The following is a 22,676-nucleotide window of genomic DNA, read 5'->3' as shown; positions in this document are numbered from 1 at the left end:
AAGCTCGCAAGAAGCAATTGCATTGGCTTGTTTGAGACTACCAACGACAATGCGTATTTTATCTTTATTGACTTTGACGATCTCTTTTACATCCGAGAATCGCGAAGTCAAATCTTTAGAAATTTGAATAATATTTAGCGCCTTTACTTTACGCCTAATAAATACAATCCATGGTCCCGTTGACGACTCTGGGTAAATTTTAATTCTAGTCGGATTTACATTTTCAGCATAAGGCTTAGGGGGAGGGTCTGTTACTCGTTCTCCCATCTCTTCATCCATTTTACCTAGCAAGAAAAACTATCACAAAAAGGAATGAAAAATATACCTGTTGTACCTGTAGAACACACCTCATGTGTTACGTTGTAAACTCGGTGCCCGTTGTTTGACAATGTGACACTTGCTGTCCTTCTTCGTCGCGTTGCTTCTTCAGTAGAGAAATAGTCCTACCTGCAACACTTCAAAACTCTCTCCGATTAAGCTGCTCGTCGGTATCACCACCACAAGCGCGCTCTCTCCGTTTCCACAACCTCGGTAGACAAATGTGGCTACCTGTGGCTTGCTGCGAAAATCCCACTGTCGATGCGGCACTTTTCGGTGCCACTTGTTTTCCTTATTCGTCGTACCACTTCTGCGGTAGACAAATAGAGCAAATGGGTCTACCTGCGACGCTTCCCTCTCGTCGATTAGAATTGCCCGACGACACCAATACACTATATTTTTTTCTGTGTGTACAGGCACGATCTCTGTCGATTTCTGCCACCGCGGTAGGCAAATTCGTCTACCCGCGGTTTGCTGTCAAAACACCACTTGTCGAGGATGCCGTTGACCACGCCTCCGACGTATCAACTGTCGACTCACACTTAACAAACTGGTCTCTCTCTCTCCCACAATACCGCATACAGCGTCTCGCACTCCGTCACTCTCTCGAGAACAAAACCTTCCACCTGGAGGCACAACCGTCTCGGTCGGTTGCAAAAACTGTTATGATCTCCTAACATCTTGAACGTACGTCAGTACCAAATTGTTTGTGTGGTTTAGTTAAAACTGTGTCACTAACGTAAGATCAATGTTCTTTGTCACCTTTAACAACTGTTCCAGCTTGTGCACTGTAGGTCTTCTTTGAGTTGGCGTAAAGTCGATCACGACAGTATTTTCCCTTAGTGGGAGCACATTGTTTTTTAAATCACTCATCAACGCAACGAGGCTTTTCTGTTACTGGCATGTAGAAGTAACGAATCTACGCGGATAAAATTTGTTTGTTTGCTTTGCTCTGAATGAGCGGTATGTTTTTTTTCGGGATGACTGGATGCGGTTTATTCCAGCAAAGGCTTTCGTTTGATGACAAGTTTGTAGATTTGCCAATAGTTGCTCGGTTGAAGTCCAAGACTGCAGCGTATTCTTTATTCAACTTGTTGCAATAGATAAAACAAGTTCGAGACCAACAAAGTCAATCTTTGCGCCTACTCTGGTCAATTCGTCGGCCCTTTTTGGATCAATAATTCCAGACTATCGGGATACACAAACTAGGCTAATTGTATAGTCAATGCTAAGTTCTTCTATTTGAATGCGGAATTGAATCACTAACTCGTCCCGTAATTTGTGCAAGCTAAGAGCCATGATTGCATCATGTTTATCGGAGCACAAGAGTATAACTTTAGCAGACAAACTCTGTTGACGGACCGATTGTAACCCCCACACAAAGATTTATGCTTGAAATACAGTACAGTATCAGCCTAGTGAGTGAAACTGTGCCAATCCTATTTTTGCGAGAGTAGATACCAGCTCTTGATGCTTGTTGCATTTAATTGAAGAGTCGTCAGCAAACCAGTCGCTCATAAAGCTCATTGAGTTAAATCGGCAGCAACCAGGGACCATAACTAAGGTGATAACGCCATCATGAGGACAGCCGCGAATTTTCAACTTCCTTATTTTTGCTTGTCTCAGTGACAAGCAAAGTTTTCGGCTGCTAAGCATTGCGTTAATCCAACCCGAGATATTGGCAGGCACTCCAAGAACGCGTGTCACTTCCAGAATAAACTAAAAGGACACATTGTCAAAAACAACGCCCAATATCTATGCACTCAAGCTAAATGGCTTGAACAAGAAGGTCTTTTCCATGTCGTAAATAACATCGTGAAACAGAGTGATTGTGGATTTCCCGCCGACCGTTTGTTGTAGGCCCGTTCTGTAGGCCATATACTCGATCATCAAGCATCGAATGATAGAACTGGAAGGAAATGCGAAACGTCGGGGTCAAATTTGAATCAACTGGTGTATACATGATTGAAATCCATCAACTAATTGCCAAGTTATAACCGTGCAAACCTTACATAGTTTCGTTACATAGGAGATTTTTTAAACACAACCCCAGATAATCGAGATCTTTATTGTCAAAATATAAAATCGCAATACCGTGCAGTTGATTACAATTTCGAGAGGTACCCCAACGGGGACAATTATACGATTGACTGACTTTCGCATCCACTGGGGACGATGAGCTAAATTGAATTGAAAACCTTTCTCGCAGCTTCTATTAAGGCCGTAAATTGATCCGGGGAATTGTCAGCACTTTATACTTCGAATCCGTCGACACGCGTATCCTTATATAAACTGCACACACACTCAATTACCATCGTCCGACAAGCATCATTCTTTCGACCCACAATCGTTGGCGGATTGGCGGCATTGGTAAATTTTTCACGAAAAGGTATTTCCCTAAATCCCCGCCCAAGGGATTTACTTCCAGCAACGTTGAGCAAACCTGCTGCCGAAGGCAATAATCGATTGAACGCTGCTTTCACTACTGACTGTGTCCATAGCTGACCTTGTATCTGCTGTTGCAAGCCTGAATTCAGTAGGGAGCTCAAAAGGTGTTGAAATTTGCTGATCGACATTCTTTGGCAATATACGCACTTAAAATAAACTGAGCTTGTCAAATGGTTCTAATATGACAGTTTACTTTGCAAAACACCCAAACATAAAATATAACCGAAATCAGAACCACCCTCATCGGATACTTCAAAGTGGAAGGGATTCAGACATCGCCATAAAAATATTTAAATCCCTGTGCCAGCGCCAAATATTTGCAGAAAACACAGGCATAACACCGTCGAAGCACAATTGCAATGGGCTGCCACCCGGCATTTTTGGACACAACGGTTCAACCCGGCAGTAGTATGTATGTACATACAATCAATCCCGCCGAGGGAAGAAGATAATTTTATGACCGGTCTTGGCCGTCTGTTGGCAGGACTCTCTCTCTGCGTGCGTACGGAGCGTAACGGTTATGCCAAAATGGTCCCGGTTATTGCACCGGCAGTAGCTCCGAAAGACCCGAGATTTGCTGACATGCTGCCTGATCTGCATGAACCTTTTTAAAGCGCTAGCAGTAGCAGAATTCGATAACGTTCGTAGGTACCATCCTTAGCCAGGAAACGGTTGACCGTTAGGACTGCTGGTATCTTGCGTTGCGGATGCGGTGACTCAAAGGTTGTAATCTAATTTGTGTTCAGACCAGGTGGGCGAGGGATGGAGGAAAACAGAAAACGACCTTGCGATAAATAATATTTTTTTTGGGGTTAAGCTCCTGCAGATACCGGCAATGGTTAATATATTTTAACTATCGCTTTGGGCACGTTAAACAATTTTCTCTAGCTGATACATAAGTAAGCGTTTTTATAATGAAAATTTATTTATTCAAAGGTGCTGTGAACCGCTTATACCGTAGCAACCATCGTTACAGCTTTCCGAAACAAAAACAAACATATACTAGGACTTGCTAAATGCTGCGTTTCAATTCCGTTTTGCGCCCTATATATCAGGATCATCGACGCGACCTGCTTCGTAAAAACAAAATCTGCACGTGGTTGAACACAATGTAACATATATTTAGCAAATTATTACCTATAAATGTTTTAAGGTTTATGTTACTCTTTATAAATATAGAACTTCCAGCAATATGGGAGCTATTGCTATGCTATGATAGCGATATATTAATGTAGTTTCACAGAATTCAGTTCAATGAAGTGTTGATTACAAGTCAATTCATGTAAGAACTCCCTGGAGCATAAGTCTTAAAATACACAATCACAACTTGTGAGCTCTTTTTCACGGTCACAGTACATACCCATAATGATATTTGTGAAACTAATACTACCAAAATAAACAATCAACAATTGAATAGCTGGCGTCCAAAAGAGGCTAACCCACATTTTTTTTTCCGAAATCGACATTTTTGAGTTTTTTTTATAGTTCTAAGTAATCCATGTGTACTGCCATTTAATAATTTTGAAAATATTTTTTTGATTTTTTGATATTAGCAGTCAAAGTTGACCATGCAGGTAACCCCAGTACTAGCTGGCGTCCAAAAGGAGCTAACCCCACATTGAGTCTTATGGAAGTTTATGGGATGCAGGGCCGTCGAGAGCCGCGTCGGGCCTCAAGGCTTGTATTACTGCCGGCCCCCTTTAGACCTATGTCCTCTAGTGCAGTATGAGTTAGTATCTCTTCAGCCACGGGAAACTCATGAGTCCGTGGTTTCTATTAGACTCCGGTTGACTCATACTGCTACATCTACAGATAGCCTGCCAGACAGGCGAATTTCGACAGCTTCTTATTCCGTGGTATCAAAAGAGGATAAAATTGCCATAGTTACAAGTTTTTAAATTTGTGGGTATTAAGGAATCAGCAGCGTCTGGCTCAAATGGCACATTCCCCATGTGGATCGGAGATCTGTCTTGCCATGAATCGTTTTTTCATCATTTCCCTGATGGCAAGGATTGGGGAAGTAGTAAGGTTAGGGGTAAGGAAAACAGGATCTGCAGGTGCTACAATAGCGGGAATAATACTTCCAAACCACGGAGGGATTTAGAATTTGTATTTTAACAGTGAGCGGATATATTTTGTTTCGCGAAACAAACGCTTCTGTTCCATTGATGGTCTGGAACATAATCAGCACGCTATGTCTAACATGGTGAAATTGTATGGTGTAAACATTGGCCATCTTTAGCTCCATTTGTACTTTTAACAATAGATCTTAAGGAACGTCTCGAAAAGTAAATAGGAATATATTTTGACCGCAATAGGCCACTTTCTACTTGTAATCGTCACTCATTTTTTTTCGACACAGTAGCTTGGAACATAATATTTTGCTTCTACTGTGCAGACAAAGCGACACATGGATTGTTTTTTTGTTGGTAGCGGTGGAGCAGTTTTTGGCTTTTGTTGTAAGAAAAATGAGAAGATAGCAGATGCAGCTCAAAATTTTTGTTTAAAATTATCAAATCAAAAAGATTTTCTACTTACATAAGTAAACTGTGAGAATATGTGGGACGAGACAACAATATAAACACAGAACACAGTAATCAGACGCAAATAACACAACTGTGAGTACAGTAGGCAATTGAATACTGCTGCTGTTGGATTAGCTGAACTGATTTGATTTCTTTATTTTGCGCATCATAATTGGGTTCTTATAGACATCACACGCATCTTTGGTGAGGCCCAAAATCACCGTTCTATCTCAACACAATGCATTTTTAGAGGGAAAATACTAGTACGTTGTATAACAATACAAAAATATAAAAATTAACCTTTTATTCAACGTTTAGTTAAGGTCGGTCTACCTTCTCATCTCGTCCAGAGTAGAAACTGAAAATCGTTCCGCTATAGTTGCACGGTAAAAACGACTGCAGGCTAATTGTGTTGATATTGATTTGAAAATGTCCTGTAAGATCAGCTACTCGGAAAGTGAAACAATTACTAAACGTGTAGATTGTGAACAACGTGCAGCACACCAACAAAAGCTGCCACGTTAACACCATCATCCCAGTATATATAGGCAAGGACTCTAGAGAGATACGCTGACATGAATTATCTCCACACGCCCCTGACATCGTGATTAACAAATTTATGTCAAGATACGGAGAAAAGTTTTTCATAACAGCTGAAACTTCGCATTTTCCCGGATGTCCCTAACGTTGTTCTTATGGTGAGAATGCTTCCGTACAAACCAACTCCTTCATACGTAACCATTTTATGCGGATCAACCGAAAATGGGACGTTTCATCAGGCAACACTGATTAATGATTATGCACCCATGGAAGATTCCTATGAACGAATTCTGCAAAAAAAACCACCACAGAATACTTTGTGCAAAAGAACAATAAGCCCATCTGCTATAACCGTAAACAGCACACCGTTATCTAATGCCAAACCACAAACGGCTACAAAATCAATATCTACGGCTCTGACAGGAACAAATATTCACTCAACAACAATCACGTCCAGCATCTCCACGCCAACAACCAGCACAACCAGCAAAGAAGCAAACGTAGAAGAGGACGGATGCGTTTGTCCGTGCGCTCACATTCCTGTTTGACGTTCTATTGCTTTCTTCCAACATACTTTGAATTGGCTTCACAATATTTCGTAGTGTATTCCTCGATTCAAGTAATAAAACTCGCTTTTTTAACTTGTACACAAAGTAGACAATTCCCTGAAGAACGTTTGTTTTAACAAATGTCAACTATCAAATGAAGTTTTCATTTTTTACGCCTCCATCATTTAATAATTTAATAAGACGAATGATTACAAAGAAACTACTATTGATATTTTTATTTCTCTTCAATGAATACCGGACGTGTTCGCCCATCTACCGAGTAAAAACGCGGGCCCCCAAATACGACCCAATTGCTTGGCTGACCCCTCTCTCATCGGACCTGATGGGATGGAATCAGACTAGTTCGGAGTTCAGTCGCTAGAGCGGCGCTGTTATCAACTTTTTAATGAAGCTAGATAAAAATATGGTGACTTCGAAAAAGTTGTAGGTCCTATCATTTTAAATATATCTTCTGAAGATGCAATGTATGTTTCGAGATAGAGAAGATTTTAGTTAAAACATTTACTTACAGATTATGTTTTCAAAAAATGCGCCATATTTCAAAACCTGTAGGACCTACAAAGTTGGTATCTCCAGAAGAAATATTTATGATTACACTGAAACCTCCATTTACGAACCAAACCGGGGGTTCGTAAACTGAATTAGTTCGTAAAAAAGTGTTCGTTATTTGGGATTTAGTTCGTAAAAAAAGTTTGCTTCGCATTCTTATTAATATTCGTTGGTTGAGCAATATTCTGGATAACCCTAACAATATGGGTATTTTTGGAACGGGCTTGACAAGTAGATGCTAAAAATGAACAATTGGAACCGTTTTGAAATCCAAAATGGCGATTTCCGGTTGAGAAATATTCTTGATAACGCTAACAATATGGGTATTTTTGGAACAGGATTGGCAAGTAGATGCTGAAAATGGACAATTGGAACCGTTTTGAAATCCAAGATGGCGATTTCCGGTTGAGCAATATCCTTGATAACGCTAACAATATGGGTATTTTTGGAAGAGGCTTGACAAGTAGATGCTGAAAATGGACAATTGGAACCGGTTTGAAATCCGAGATGGCGACTTCCGGTTGAGCAATATTCTTGATAATGCTAACAATATGGGTATTTTTGGAATGGGCTTGCCAAGTAGATGCTAAAAATGGACAACTGGAACCTTTTCCAAGTTCAATATGACGATTGCCGGTTGAGCAATATTCTTGGTAACGAACAATATGTGTTCTATTTCTGTCATGCACTCGTCAACCCTATCCCGAAAATACCCATATTGTTGAGGTTATAGAAAATTTATCTAAGCCGGAAGTCGCCATATTGGATTCCAAAACGGCTCAAGAAATCGATTTCCGTCATACAGGCGTCAACCCCATTCCGAAAATACCCATATTGTTGTGGTTATATAGAATTTATCTAAACCGGAAGTCGCCATCTTGGATTCCGAAATGGCTCAAGACATCGATTTCCGTCATGCACTCATCAACCCCATTCTGAAAATAACCATATTGTTGTGGTTATAGAGAATTTATCTAAACCGGAAGTCGCCATCTTGGAGTCCCTTTTGGACGCCAACCATTAAATTTTTGTGAGTGACAGCGATGAAAAATAAAGATGTGAGACACCCTCTTCCATATATAACGATAATATATATATATATATATATATATATATATATAAATATATATATATATATATATATATATATATATATATATATATATATATATATATATATATATATATATATATATATATATATATATATATATATATATATATATATATATATATATATATATATATATATATATATATATATATATATATATATATATATATATATATATATATATATATATATATATATATATATATATATATATATATATATATATATATATATATATATATATATATATATATATATATATATATATATATATATATATTATCGTTATATATGGAAGAGGGTGTCTCACATCTTTATTTTTCATCGCTGTCACTCACAAAAATTTAATGGTTGGCGTCCAAAAGGGACTCCAAGATGGCGACTTCCGGTTTAGATAAATTCTCTATAACCACAACAATATGGTTATTTTCAGAATGGGGTTGATGAGTGCATGACGGAAATCGATGTCTTGAGCCATTTCGGAATCCAAGATGGCGACTTCCGGTTTAGATAAATTCTATATAACCACAACAATATGGGTATTTTCGGAATGGGGTTGACGCCTGTATGACGGAAATCGATTTCTTGAGCCGTTTTGGAATCCAATATGGCGACTTCCGGCTTAGATAAATTTTCTATAACCTCAACAATATGGGTATTTTCGGGATAGGGTTGACGAGTGCATGACAGAAATAGAACACATATTGTTCGTTACCAAGAATATTGCTCAACCGGCAATCGTCATATTGAACTTGGAAAAGGTTCCAGTTGTCCATTTTTAGCATCTACTTGGCAAGCCCATTCCAAAAATACCCATATTGTTAGCATTATCAAGAATATTGCTCAACCGGAAGTCGCCATCTCGGATTTCAAACCGGTTCCAATTGTCCATTTTCAGCATCTACTTGTCAAGCCTCTTCCAAAAATACCCATATTGTTAGCGTTATCAAGGATATTGCTCAACCGGAAATCGCCATCTTGGATTTCAAAACGGTTCCAATTGTCCATTTTCAGCATCTACTTGCCAATCCTGTTCCAAAAATACCCATATTGTTAGCGTTATCAAGAATATTTCTCAACCGGAAATCGCCATTTTGGATTTCAAAACGGTTCCAATTGTTCATTTTTAGCATCTACTTGTCAAGCCCGTTCCAAAAATACCCATATTGTTAGGGTTATCCAGAATATTGCTCAACCAACGAATATTAATAAGAATGCGAAGCAAACTTTTTTTACGAACTAAATCCCAAATAACGAACACTTTTTTACGAACTAATTCAGTTTACGAACCCCCGGTTTGGTTCGTAAATGGAGGTTTCAGTGTAATCATAAATATTTCTTCTGGAGATACCAACTTTGTAGGTCCTACAGGTTTTGAAATATGGCGCATTTTTTGAAAACATAATCTGTAAGTAAATGTTTTAACTAAAATCTTCTCTATCTCGAAACATACATTGCATCTTCAGAAGATATATTTAAAATGATAGGACCTACAACTTTTTCGAAGTCACCATATTTTTATCTAGCTTCATTAAAAAGTTGATAACAGCGCCGCTCTAGCGACTGAACTCCGAACTAGTCTGATTCCATCCCATCAGGTCCGATGAGAGAGGGGTCAGCCAAGCAATTGGGTCGTATTTGGGGGCCCGCGTTTTTACTCGGTAGATGGGCGAACACGTCCGGTATTCATTGAAGAGAAATAAAAATATCAATAGTAGTTTCTTTGTAATCATTCGTCTTATTAAATTATTAAATGATGGAGGCGTAAAAAATGAAAACTTCATTTGATAGTTGACATTTGTTAAAACAAACGTTCTTCAGGGAATTGTCTACTTTGTGTACAAGTTAAAAAAGCGAGTTTTATTACTTGAATCGAGGAATACACTACGAAATATTGTGAAGCCAATTCAAAGTATGTTGGAAGAAAGCAATAGAACGTCAAACAGGAATGTGAGCGCACGGACAAACGCATCCGTCCTCTTCTACGTTTGCTTCTTTGCTGGTTGTGCTGGTTGTTGGCGTGGAGATGCTGGACGTGATTGTTGTTGAGTGAATATTTGTTCCTGTCAGAGCCGTAGATATTGATTTTGTAGCCGTTTGTGGTTTGGCATTAGATAACGGTGTGCTGTTTACGGTTATAGCAGATGGGCTTATTGTTCTTTTGCACAAAGTATTCTGTGGTGGTTTTTTTTTGCAGAATTCGTTCATAGGAATCTTCCATGGGTGCATAATCATTAATCAGTGTTGCCTGATGAAACGTCCCATTTTCGGTTGATCCGCATAAAATGGTTAAGTATGAAGGAGTTGGTTTGTACGGAAGCATTCTCACCATAAGAACAACGTTAGGGACATCCGGGAAAATGCGAAGTTTCAGCTGTTATGAAAAACTTTTCTCCGTATCTTGACATAAATTTGTTAATCACGATGTCAGGGGCGTGTGGAGATAATTCATGTCAGCGTATCTCTCTAGAGTCCTTGCCTATATATACTGGGATGATGGTGTTAACGTGGCAGCTTTTGTTGGTGTGCTGCACGTTGTTCACAATCTACACGTTTAGTAATTGTTTCACTTTCCGAGTAGCTGATCTTACAGGACATTTTCAAATCAATATCAACACAATTAGCCTGCAGTCGTTTTTACCGTGCAACTATAGCGGAACGATTTTCAGTTTCTACTCTGGACGAGATGAGAAGGTAGACCGACCTTAACTAAACGTTGAATAAAAGGTTAATTTTTATATTTTTGTATTGTTATACAACGTACTAGTATTTTCCCTCTAAAAATGCATTGTGTTGAGATAGAACGGTGATTTTGGGCCTCACCAAAGATGCGTGTGATGTCTATAAGAACCCAATTATGATGCGCAAAATAAAGAAATCAAATCAGTTCAGCTAATCCAACAGCAGCAGTATTCAATTGCCTACTGTACTCACAGTTGTGTTATTTGCGTCTGATTACTGTGTTCTGTGTTTATATTGTTGTCTCGTCCCACATATTCTCACAGTTTAGTTTCGGTTACTATATGCACCATCATATATATATATATATATATATATATATATATATATATATATATATATATATATATATATATATATATATATATATATATATATATATATATATATATATACTATATATATATATATATATATATATATATATATATATATATATATATATATATATATATATATATATATATATATAAAACTTATAAAAAGACTATCCATGCACTTCCACCGGCAGTGCGAAAGCAATGCTATGTTTCATACGTCAGTGATTTGAAATAACTTGCTGAAGGAGAAGGATGCTGCGTACACTTCGTACAAGCTAGGGCCAAACAGGTTCTCGAAACCGTCCTTTTTGGGCGACACATATATGCGAAAAAGAATTATTGTAATAGACAGACATTAAATTAATGCATTGCGCACATTGAAAATTATTTACTTCATTTTTTTTATTGTGCAGCCATTCTTATCATATTGATATCGGTGTTCCAGATCAAAGAACCTTCCATCCATGGTGTTAACGATAAATAATAGCCTGAGCGAATATCTAGAAAAATATGATTATTTTACGTAAAATGCTTCTAATGTTTCAAATTTCCTGTCGAAATTTTACCAGCTTTTTAGAACGCAAATATCTGCGTTGTGCTGAAAAAAAAAATGGAAAATGGAAAATAAATATACTGAAAATAATGTATTATCGGTTACTATATGCACCATCATTGATCTGAACAATTTGACCAACAGACCAAGTGAGCCAGACTAGTTTTTGTTTGAAGCTTCTCCATCTTGACTCTGCTGCACTTCAAGATGACGTGCTTAACCCATTCATGCCCATGTTATGTGTGGACAACAACGTTTTTAAACAGCTATAACTTTTGATTGAGGCCAGATTTGCTCACAAAAACAAGTAAAGCTCATTAATGTGATTATTGCATTTAATTTGACTAATAAAAGTTACAAGGATTAGCTCTAGAACTGAAGTTATTGCAATTATCCTGATTGGATTCCGACGGAGCAGTGCTGCCAGGGATAGTTTACGTTGACGACGGAAAATGATGTTTTCATATATCCTATGGTGCAATATTATTGAAAACTGATAAAACTTATCAATTTAGCCTGTCTTTGGCTACGTTTTCCACGTTATTGGACTATTATAATTATGCTAGGAGAATTGTATTGAGCATTAGAAAGTAAAAATTGACCAACTTCTAGCACTGCAAGGGAAGCACCTATCTTTATGAAAATAGGCTTTTAGTGTTTCTTGACCCCACCGTTTTCAAGGAAAAATTGTTTTGAAACCCTACATGCACTAGAAAAAAGTTGGGCATGAAAGGGTTAATATTGAACAATGGTGCCTGTTGAATGGTATGCAGGTAAACGTGAACAAATGTTAAATGATAAGTTTCAGGCGATCATCCACTCAATCTCATTACGAGTAGGGGACGGTGGGGAGTTGTGAACCATGGGGAGTTGTGAACACTGTCAATTCTCGCTAAGCTATAGATGAAAAAATGTGGTAACTACTGTTAAATGTTTCTGCAGTCATGACGTCACTTTCTCATTAGCAAATGTTGCATTATCTCATGTTCTTTATGATTAGGTAACTAGCTACTAAATATACCAAACAAAAAGTTTTTTTTACTCAATTGTATTTGTGGTATGTGGAGTCCCATTATGTAACTGATTTCAAAGTAAATTAGTGCAAAACATCCACCAAAAAAAATTGGAAGAACCTTTAGTGTGTCGATGGAGATATATTTCAGTGGGTTATAGTATTTTTTTAAGTAGAACAGTATCATAATTCGAAAATCAGGGATGAATCATACAAATTATGATATAAAAATGTTCAATTTTATGCGAAGAACAGGATTCTACCACAATTTTAATTTCCCCGTGCCACAACCGCGAATTCTAGTGGCTTGGCGCGAATCATGTTGTCGCCGACTCATTGCAAATCAGATCACTTTTCCATCTCATCTTAATTTTAGAAATATCTTAAAATTTATCTTCTATAGCCCTAATAAAAATAAATCACAAAAATTTTCCATCTCTTCTACTTTTTGCGATGGTTCACAACTCCCCACCAAACTTATAAATGCCGATTTCACGCATTTCACGCATTCTGTCATATCTCAAACAAGACAATGATTTTCTTTGAATTGCTTCAGCCAGCGGATGTACTAAGGTGTCTTTAATAAATACCAGGTCTAACATTGCAAATCGACCAACATTTATGATAGTTATGCTCCGAAAACAAAACTATGTTCACAACTCCCCACCGTCCCCTACTTGCTTCAAGGCCGCGTCATCGAAAGAGTGGACTCCATTCGTGACTTGGGAGTTCTTTTTGATAGAAAGCTTAGCTGTTCGGATCACATTACCGCAACGACTTGGTTTCCTGAAGCGAAATACCGCTGGCTTTGACTATTTCTACGCACTAAAATCTTCATATTGCGGGTTGGTGCGAAGCATTTTGGAGTATGCTGTGCGAGTGTGGACTCCACATCACAACGTCCAAATAAACCGGTTAGAACGCGTACAAAGATGTTTTGTGCGATATGATCTAAGAAATTTGCCGTGGAATGTACCCTGCCCTTACAACTATAGATGAATGCTGCTTGAGTTACCGACGTTAGAGTTCCGCCGCACATTACACTAGTTTACAAAATAAAAATCTGAACTTTAGTATTCGAACACCATTTCTGATGGTAAATTTCGTGCTGAATCCGTAAATGAGGTCCAAAAAATTTACAGTAGAACAGTTTTCGAGTTACAGTAAAAAAATGAATTTCACCTTTAAAATTAAAAGTGCATTCAGTAAAATCCAAATTCCTTCGGTTGTAGTGCATCGATATGAAATATAATAATGATGAATGAAAGGTAATTGCACTTTCGATCGCTGGAACATTTTGTTTTAGTGCGACTACTGGTTCTGGCGTTATTTACGAATCTATTGAACTTTTTCTTGATTTTTCGTCATTTTTCGAAGAAAAATGAGCGTTTGGTCAATATTTTGGGCAAGATAATGCAATCCTAAAAAATATATTTTTATGGGAAATTAAAGCCTACTAATAACCAATGAAAATAAGCACTTATTAGTTCAAATCGGATGGAAATTGTGAAAGTTATTCAATTTTTGTAGAATGGAGATTTTTGGGTTTCTCTGGGTCAACTTATTGAACCGTCTCAATTCCAATTTTTTCTAGGCTTTGTTTCATAATATATGAGAGATTCTCTCTCAGAATTCTGTTAAACCAGTAAGTGGAAGAATATTGAATGATTTTAATGTGGGGTAATATTCGAACTCGTTTATCCATATGATTCAAGACTTCTGATAACAATAATTTTAGGCTCAATGAAATTATAAGTCATCGAATGATTGGTATGCAATACTGCGTGTAATATTTACAAGTGTATTACATAAAATAACACTCTTATGATACAAAACTCGTTATAAACTAAATCCTCACTCGTCATACAATTCCTTTTTTGAAACACTAACTGCTCAACTGGATTTTGTACAATGTTAATACAAACTATACGAATCCGTAGAAATATGTGATACTACATATGTCAAGTATTATAAAATTAATAATTTGTAAAACTTTTAATTTGTTATCCTTCACAGAACATCTAGAAGTTCGTATTTTGAAATTATGTAGGACATCGAATAAATTTAAAATCTCAAAATCTGAACTTCAGAATGATTTGACGAACGTAGAATATTTTGTAATTGCACTTAGATGTTTTACGCAATATATTGTAGTATATTGAAATTTTGTGAACCGGTGCAGTGAAATCGGTACATCGTAGAAGCCAATGTGAATCCCATATAATTTCAAATTATAAACTTCACGACGTTTTAATAAGGTAAAATAAATTGTTAGTAGAACAAACGTTAAGTAATTATTCGTGAAGCTAGTGTCCGAAAATTTTGCACCGTCATAAGCTTCCGATGTGTGTATCCAGGCGTTGTGGAGCGTGCAGTTTACAACGTTTCTTGAACATATGCGATTCTGTATGACACATTTGAACATTATGCGTATTTTTTAATGCCAAATTTTTGATGACATTACTCCACTGAGCCTGAACTTATTGTTTTAAGATTCATTCAATCATTTGGTTAAACGAGTTCGAATATTACCCCACATTAAATTTTCTCAAAATTGTTCCACTTACTTGTTTAACAGAATTCTGAGAAAGAGTCCCTCATATATTATAAAACAAAGCCTAGAAAAAATTGGAATCGAGATGGTTCAATAAGTTGACCCAGAGAAACTCAAAAATCTTCATTCTACAAAAATTGAATAACTTTCACAATTTCCATCCGATTTGAACTAATAAGTGCTTATTTTCATTGGTTATTAGTAGGCTTTAATTTCCCATAAAAATATATTTTTAGGATTGCATTATCTTGCCCAAAATATTGACCAAACGCTCATTTTTCTTCAAAAAATGACGAAAAATCAAGAAAAAGTTCAATAGATTCGTAAATAATGCCAGAACTAGTAGTCGCACTAAAACAAAATGTTCCAACGATCGAAAGTGCATTCAATTACCTTTAATTCAAAATAATAATATTTCATATCGGTGCACTACAGCCGGAATTTTTTGGACTTCATTTTTGGATTCGGCACACGATTTTACATTGAAAATGACTACCAGTTTATTTAGTTCAGAAATGCTGTAAACTAGTGTTATTGCAAAGAATGTTTTAATTCGATAAGTTGTGTAATAATATTGACTACACAGATATTCTTGCACGGATTAATGTGTTTGTACCTCCTCGCGCTCTAAGAAACCGTCCTCTGTTGAGGATTCTTACACGCAACCATAAAATAACCTACAGAATAAGTTCTTTTAACTTAAATTTAGGTACTTTTGAGCTGTGCGTCTCTTTCGCACTTATTAGTGTTGTCAAAAACAAAACGAGAGATTCGACTCAATCGAGGTCTTCCGTGCAGTAAGGTACTTTTGAGTTGTTTGGGGTATAACTCAAAATTAAGTAAATTCAACTTAAATTTAAGTAAATTAAACTCAAGGTTGAGTTATTATTTTTGCCGTAGTGAAATGGAAACTACCTTTAACACGGTTTACCTAATTTTACCTTCCTGCACGATACCACGAGATTGAGTCAAAAGTACTCAATTTTAGGTAGTTTTTCGGTTGCGTGTAGATATCGTACTGTTTATGTTCAAAACAATCCTGTGGATAGATGTTGCTACAAATACAACCAAACTTTACACCTGTTTGATTTTGATGTCACCAAATCTAGGTATAAGTTAGCTATTATGAATTTTTAATTAATTTAGATAGTATGTTCAATTTTGTATAATCTGTACGGTATCTACCGAAGATCGGAACAAATAAAATATAATAGTAATGCAACAAAAAATGGTCGATTAGAGCCTCTTTTAACGTGGGTAATCATGTGTGTAATATTTAAAAACCAGTTATCTGTCAAACGATGCGGAAACCAGCACACTACAAATAAAACATTACATACAAATAATAACATAATTTCAGTCTTTTATTTTTGATCAGGTTTTGAATTAATTTACTCCTCTGTGTGACGTGGTGGAACCCGTGGCAGAGGTTCGCAAACCAAAACAAATATCTCGACTAATAAAAGCGCTATGGAAGAAAATTTAATCCTTTATAAGGCAGTGGCAACTGTATTACCACCTTATTGTTTCGTTCATAACGTGGAAATATGAAGTAGGAAGTGTTCCAATCTTATGAAATATACTTGCTAGGAGTCTGGCAACTCTTATTATTATTTTTTATTGAGATACAGTGAAAAGTGTCAGATTGGTGAAGAGTTTTTTGAAAATAATGCGGCAATTTCCTTTTGGACAATAAATGTGAAGTAAACAGATCGGAAAACTAGAAGTGGCAGGGTCATTAGAACAGGCTTAATATCGTACGGGTTTAATTTTTGTCTTCTGCTAATGAGGGTCGAACAATAAAATTAGCTCGTTTTTTAGAAAATACTCTAGACCCTATTGGTGATGCAAATTGGTAAAAACAACAATTTTTAATCCGAAAATTTGGTTTATGAGTGGTAAAAATAGCAAAGAAATAAATGAAATGAAAAAATAAACGTTTGTAATTTGTGGTCTCATATTTCAACTTATCCTCAGAATTCAGGGGTAATTTACTGTTAATCAGGTAATAACCAGTAACCCACCTTGATTCCTTTCTGAATTTCCGATCCAGCTCGATTTGTCTTTATATTTCCACCAATCTTGTTGGAAATACATCAAACATTACGAAGACTGACGGGCGGTACCACGTATATTTTCAAAACAGTTTTTATTACGCATTTAAACTAAGTGAAAAAACCGTGTTTCTATTAATATAACATCTATTAATAGCCCCAAACTCTGGGCCTTATAAAGGGTTAACATAATTACAAAACACAAGATTTTTTTTCATGGTCCTAATTTCGGAACGTAAAGCGGGATTATTTCTGAATTCATGGCCCTGTATTCAATTTTTTTCGTATACCCTTGAGCCCTATTCGTAACTGTCTTAATGTCTGCCAGAGTGAATTGGTTTGCAATTTTTGATCTTCAATTCCACTTTCGAGCCCTACGAAATAGCAATGCGGCGACTATTTTTCCGAATAACCAACTAAGGTCGCCACAGTGAAGTCACCGCACTTCAGCGCGACTTGTAATTAGATGTACAATACTATGTGATGTGGGAAGTTGTATGCTAATGAAACATGAAAGGGTTTAGAGTCGGATGGATGGCCCTAAAATATATAGATTTGCTATACTGTCAGTAAAGTCACCCTAATAAACTGTTGTACAAAAATGTTTCAAAAAACTTGGGGTGATATAGTTATTATTTTCTATCAGATTAAGTGTAATTTCATTGTAAGATAATAGCTAAAGCCCGATGGTACACACTTGTTTTGTAGATATATCCGCTAATTTATCGGTAAGATTTACGAATTACTATGAAAAATTAGTTTAATATGTTTTCTGTATCTCCTTACTAAACACGTTTTAATAATTTCATACGGTCAATTGCTGCATTAAATCTTTTTCGACGTTCCCCGTGTGCACATAAATCCCTAGAAATCCTGTGCGATTATACTTGCCATCCTTCTCCTAGGATCTGCTTCAAAGTTCCGCTCAAACGGCGTAATGATACAAATACCTAATCCCTGGCTACGATTGCAAATGGAAACAATTTTAATCCCCTATCTACTGCGAAACTCAGCCCGACAGTGGTGGTGCTGTACATCATTCCAGCATGAAGTCGTACATCGTCATTTCGAGACATGAATACCGGAACGGAACTATCGTTCTGCCCGAAATTACAAATGTCTTCTTGCACCTAATGCTGGCTTCCACTTGGTTGCTGGAGTAAACGTATTAACCGTAACCCCATCCCTTGCCAGTAAATCCCCAAAGCTATTTATCCTTTCACCTGGCTAGGCTGCAAGAGGTAGAAGGAATTCCACGTGGCTCATAGCGAAGGTGCTCAAATAACATCTCTCCGCCGCTATTCAACTTTTGGAAGCCATATGTCTCGGCACAGTCGTTACGGTTGGTAGTGTCGTGCGCATGAAGAGAACATTGCTCGTAGGTATTTGAATTTACTTCGAAAAAAAAAAGTCAAGTCAAATTTAAATACACCAGAAGGAAGCCATCTGCAAAAAGCGGTGTAACTGAACCCGAATGGTAGGTATATTTCGTTGTACGGTTTCGTCTTGCCACCGATTTTTTTCTTCTTCTATCCAAATCTCTGTGCGATCGTTGACTGGGCTCTAGAAAAGAGTTTTGCACACTGAACATCGGCCACACACACAACCCAAGCATTACACAATCATTTGTTAAACACGTCCGGAACAAGTGAGCAACACCACCTTCCTATGCTGTCTCATATTCATGAGAAAAATGATACTATGTACTGGTCCGCGAGGACGGTGTTCACAATTCGGAATGCCAATCCTAGGATTTTTTTTCATCTCAGTCCACCAGTCGTAATATATATCGAAATATCAAACAATACATAGGTCAGTCACCTTTATATTTACGTTTTTTAAAAATCCCGCCAAAAATCCCACAAACGTTCACCGTTAAAACCCAAAAACACCCACCGGGAGCGAAAAAGAAAACCCGAAGAACCATCGCAACCGCCACCTAGGTGAATGAAGATGATTTATCCGTATGCTAGAGTAAGTGCACCACAACACTCCGTCTCGGGTTGTGCTGGCTGATAAAATAGTTGCTGCTGCTGGAGCTGCCCTACTACAACTGTTACCTACATACAACATACATAGTCTAGCATGGCAACACACCTAAAGAGCGCATTCGACTAGATTGGTGCGGGGAGATTCTGCTGGAGCTGGCTACCCAAAACGGATGGGTGTACCGCAACTTAATTTGTAGGGAAATTTAGAATGTGGATCTGAATAAAATATAAGTTGAGGAGCGATGTCAAAAGCACTGTCTCTCACTTGAAGGATACTCCCAGCGTTGTTGTCGGTGTTATTAATAAGATTAATAACAGTTTTGTTCCAGTTATTACTTGTTAAATAATTTGGTGTGTGCCAACCGGACCCACTCAAATTCCATGAATAAATCAGTAGTAGTTGTAAAAATGTACTTTTCCACCACTACTTTTTGGATGATAAAGATAAAAGTTTTTTTTTTGGTTTGACTGAGAGCATACAATATTCGAAGGATCACTTCAATTAATGTATTACAAAGTTAAGGGAAGGGAAAACCACGAAAACAGACCACAAAATGTGAAAAAACTATAAATGCAGATCAAATGCAATTATTCAAATGGGATTGCTCTTGATCTTTGACTCGAAAGGAGCTCATTTCAATGCCTCGACTGAAAAGGATCAACCATATTAATCTTTCACTCAAACTGCTTGAAAGCTATGTCTAATACTAAGGTGATTCGAATGCAGATGATTCTGCACAGTAACGTGTCTCAGTTTTCCACAAACTTCGTATACATGTATATATCTGATACTGACCACGTATCATACATTCTATCTTTTCCCTTTATGCTTTTCAGTGCTTTGATGTTTCAGTTTCAATAGCCAATGATGCGGTTTTCCTATCGTTATTGATCTCTCCTACCTATACCTGACACAGAACTCCCTTCTTCACTTGATGTGTGGAAGTGGTCGGAACGTGCGTTCAGTAGCTCGAGTGGATTGATGGGGATACTAGATTTAATTTATATTTTAGGTGGTTTTTATCTATTCAAAGGATCACCTGATATCAAGATACATTGTTTTATATTGATTACAAAGAATATTTGTTGAATTGCTTTTTCCATTAGGAATAGTTGAATCCCTACAATATAAAACCGCACAAGCTAGGCACATGTAGTTATCACAATATGTGAAAAAATGTCGTATTTCAACGTTTTTGATTCGAATATTTTTAACTGGAACAGTTCTACACAATTTAAACTGATTTCTAAAAATTTTATTTGTCGCATCATCTTTGATACCTTTCACCTACTCTTAATCCTCATATTTAGTTTTTATAAATATTTTGGTAAGGTTTGCGAATAGAAAGTGTATATGAAATGCAAGGAGACTCAATAGCCAGGGACAACGCGAAAAAAATAATATGGACCCTCCGAATCATCTCAACTGTGTTGGCCTGGGTGCATACTGTGACCTGTGTTTCGTTGGTCACAATAAATCCGTGGTCACTAGGCCAGCTTAATATAGACCCCTAGAAATTTTGTTATATTTGGAAATATTGTCAGTAAATGTCTAAATGTGAAATAAATGTTATAGCTTCCATGTTTACATGTTTGAAGGATGTTTATTTCATGTTTAGTAGTCTTCGGTTGGTGCCCGTCAGTATTTATTCATTTATTTATTTATTCATTTATTTATTTGCTTGTTATTTATTTATTTTTTTGTTAATTTGCTTGTTATTTATTTGTTTCCCTGTTATTTATTTATTTATTTACGTGTTATTTATTTATTTATTTATTCCATATTGATTTATTTACACTATTTATTTACGCAATTATTTATATTATGTGTCAGATAGTTTATTTACATTTTTTGTTCATTTGGTTATTTGGTGAAAAGTAAAATTATACAATGTAAAGGTTATGTATGCAACCAATCCGATCTAAAAATTCAAATAAACTTTTTATCGGGGCACCAACCCATACATGTGCGTAAACAATGTTTTCTCTTGCTACGCTGTACACTACAAGAGGTCATCGACCGAGAGTGGGGATGGTTTCCGGGGCAAAGAGGAGAATAAAAAGGGCTTCTCGCGTCAAAAACAGGATGAATTAGTAAAAGTTCGGTCGGAGGAGTGATGACCCGCGGCAGCGTAGTCCCTTCGTGATAGTGCGTTTCACTCGTGATACGGTAAATTGAAGTGGGATCTGAAAGATCCGAAGCACGATCCGCCAGAATCACTACACGATTGTTAATTTCTGGCCGGATCAATCGAGTGGGGTCAAAGTGTAATGTTCCGCTGGCAAAGGCCTAGGAAAAACTTTTCACCAAGTGCGAGTGCGACTTTGTGGTCAAATGACGCCCTTACGGGAGACGACTGGTGCGAAGTTTATATTAAACCAGCTGTAAATCCCACTTGATAGTGCAAAGACGCGTGCCAAAAGTTTGTGTGCACAGTGTACCACTCCCGGACCATCTTTCGGAAACGCAGGCCACCGTTACACGGCCGAGTTGCCGCCACAACTGGATCTCGACCGACGGAAGTACCCGGTCTAAGTACCCGGTCAGCTGTACTTGGTCCTGTTCCCGATCGTCGCCCAGTCACCGGAAAGCCAGAAGCAGCAAGTCGACCAACGTTCGTCCCGGCCGCAACGATTTTCTGCACGTTAAGAAAAATAAAAGTTTACTAAGTATATTTGTTTTCTGTTTAAATAAATGTAAGGTCTTCTCTAATTAAGCTGTTTCATACAAAATTGTGATGTCCTAGTGGTTTATTTAGTACGCTTGTTTAGTTTTGCGACTTTGCCCAGAGACCATCGGTAGGATTGAAAGTCCACTCAGTGAAATTCTCCAGGAGACCGCAGTAAACGACCCAAATGCTCTCGTGTTGTTCAAGTGTACCGTTAAATGTAGTGAAAAGTGTCAGTCAGTCGTAGTAGTTCGTATCAAGTCGTAACAATAGGAAGGATGAAGAGGTGAACTTCCATTTAGCGCAGGTTTTGTCCGGACACGGATTCTTTTGAAAGTACCTGTACCGGTTTGAACGTGCTTTGTCAGTCTTTTGCCCGGAGTATGTAAGTGTGCAAGGGATACCGGAAGGTCTTAGAATACCCTAGGTTCGCAGAAGTTCGAAGGGATATGTCCGACGTGACAGTCGCCAATGTCGTTGAAGAGTTGTGCCACGACGAACATACATGGGATGCTATCAACAGAGTGGTGAAACTGATACTCTTTGAGCTGCAGAGAAAGTGCCGCCGCCGTGAAACAACAAATCGGGTTCGTGAGAAATTCCGTCGCGGGGTACTCTCCGTCGGAATTGACTATATCTACCATCGGGGACCAGTTGAATACCGGGTTCGGGTTCGGGTTTGGACCGATTTCGGTACACTACCCGTTGACCCGTGAAGGAG

Source organism: Topomyia yanbarensis, chromosome 2 (assembly GCF_030247195.1).
Source record: "Topomyia yanbarensis strain Yona2022 chromosome 2, ASM3024719v1, whole genome shotgun sequence".
Classification (NCBI taxonomy): Eukaryota; Metazoa; Arthropoda; class Insecta; order Diptera; family Culicidae; genus Topomyia; species Topomyia yanbarensis.
This window is presented reverse-complemented; position numbering follows the sequence as displayed.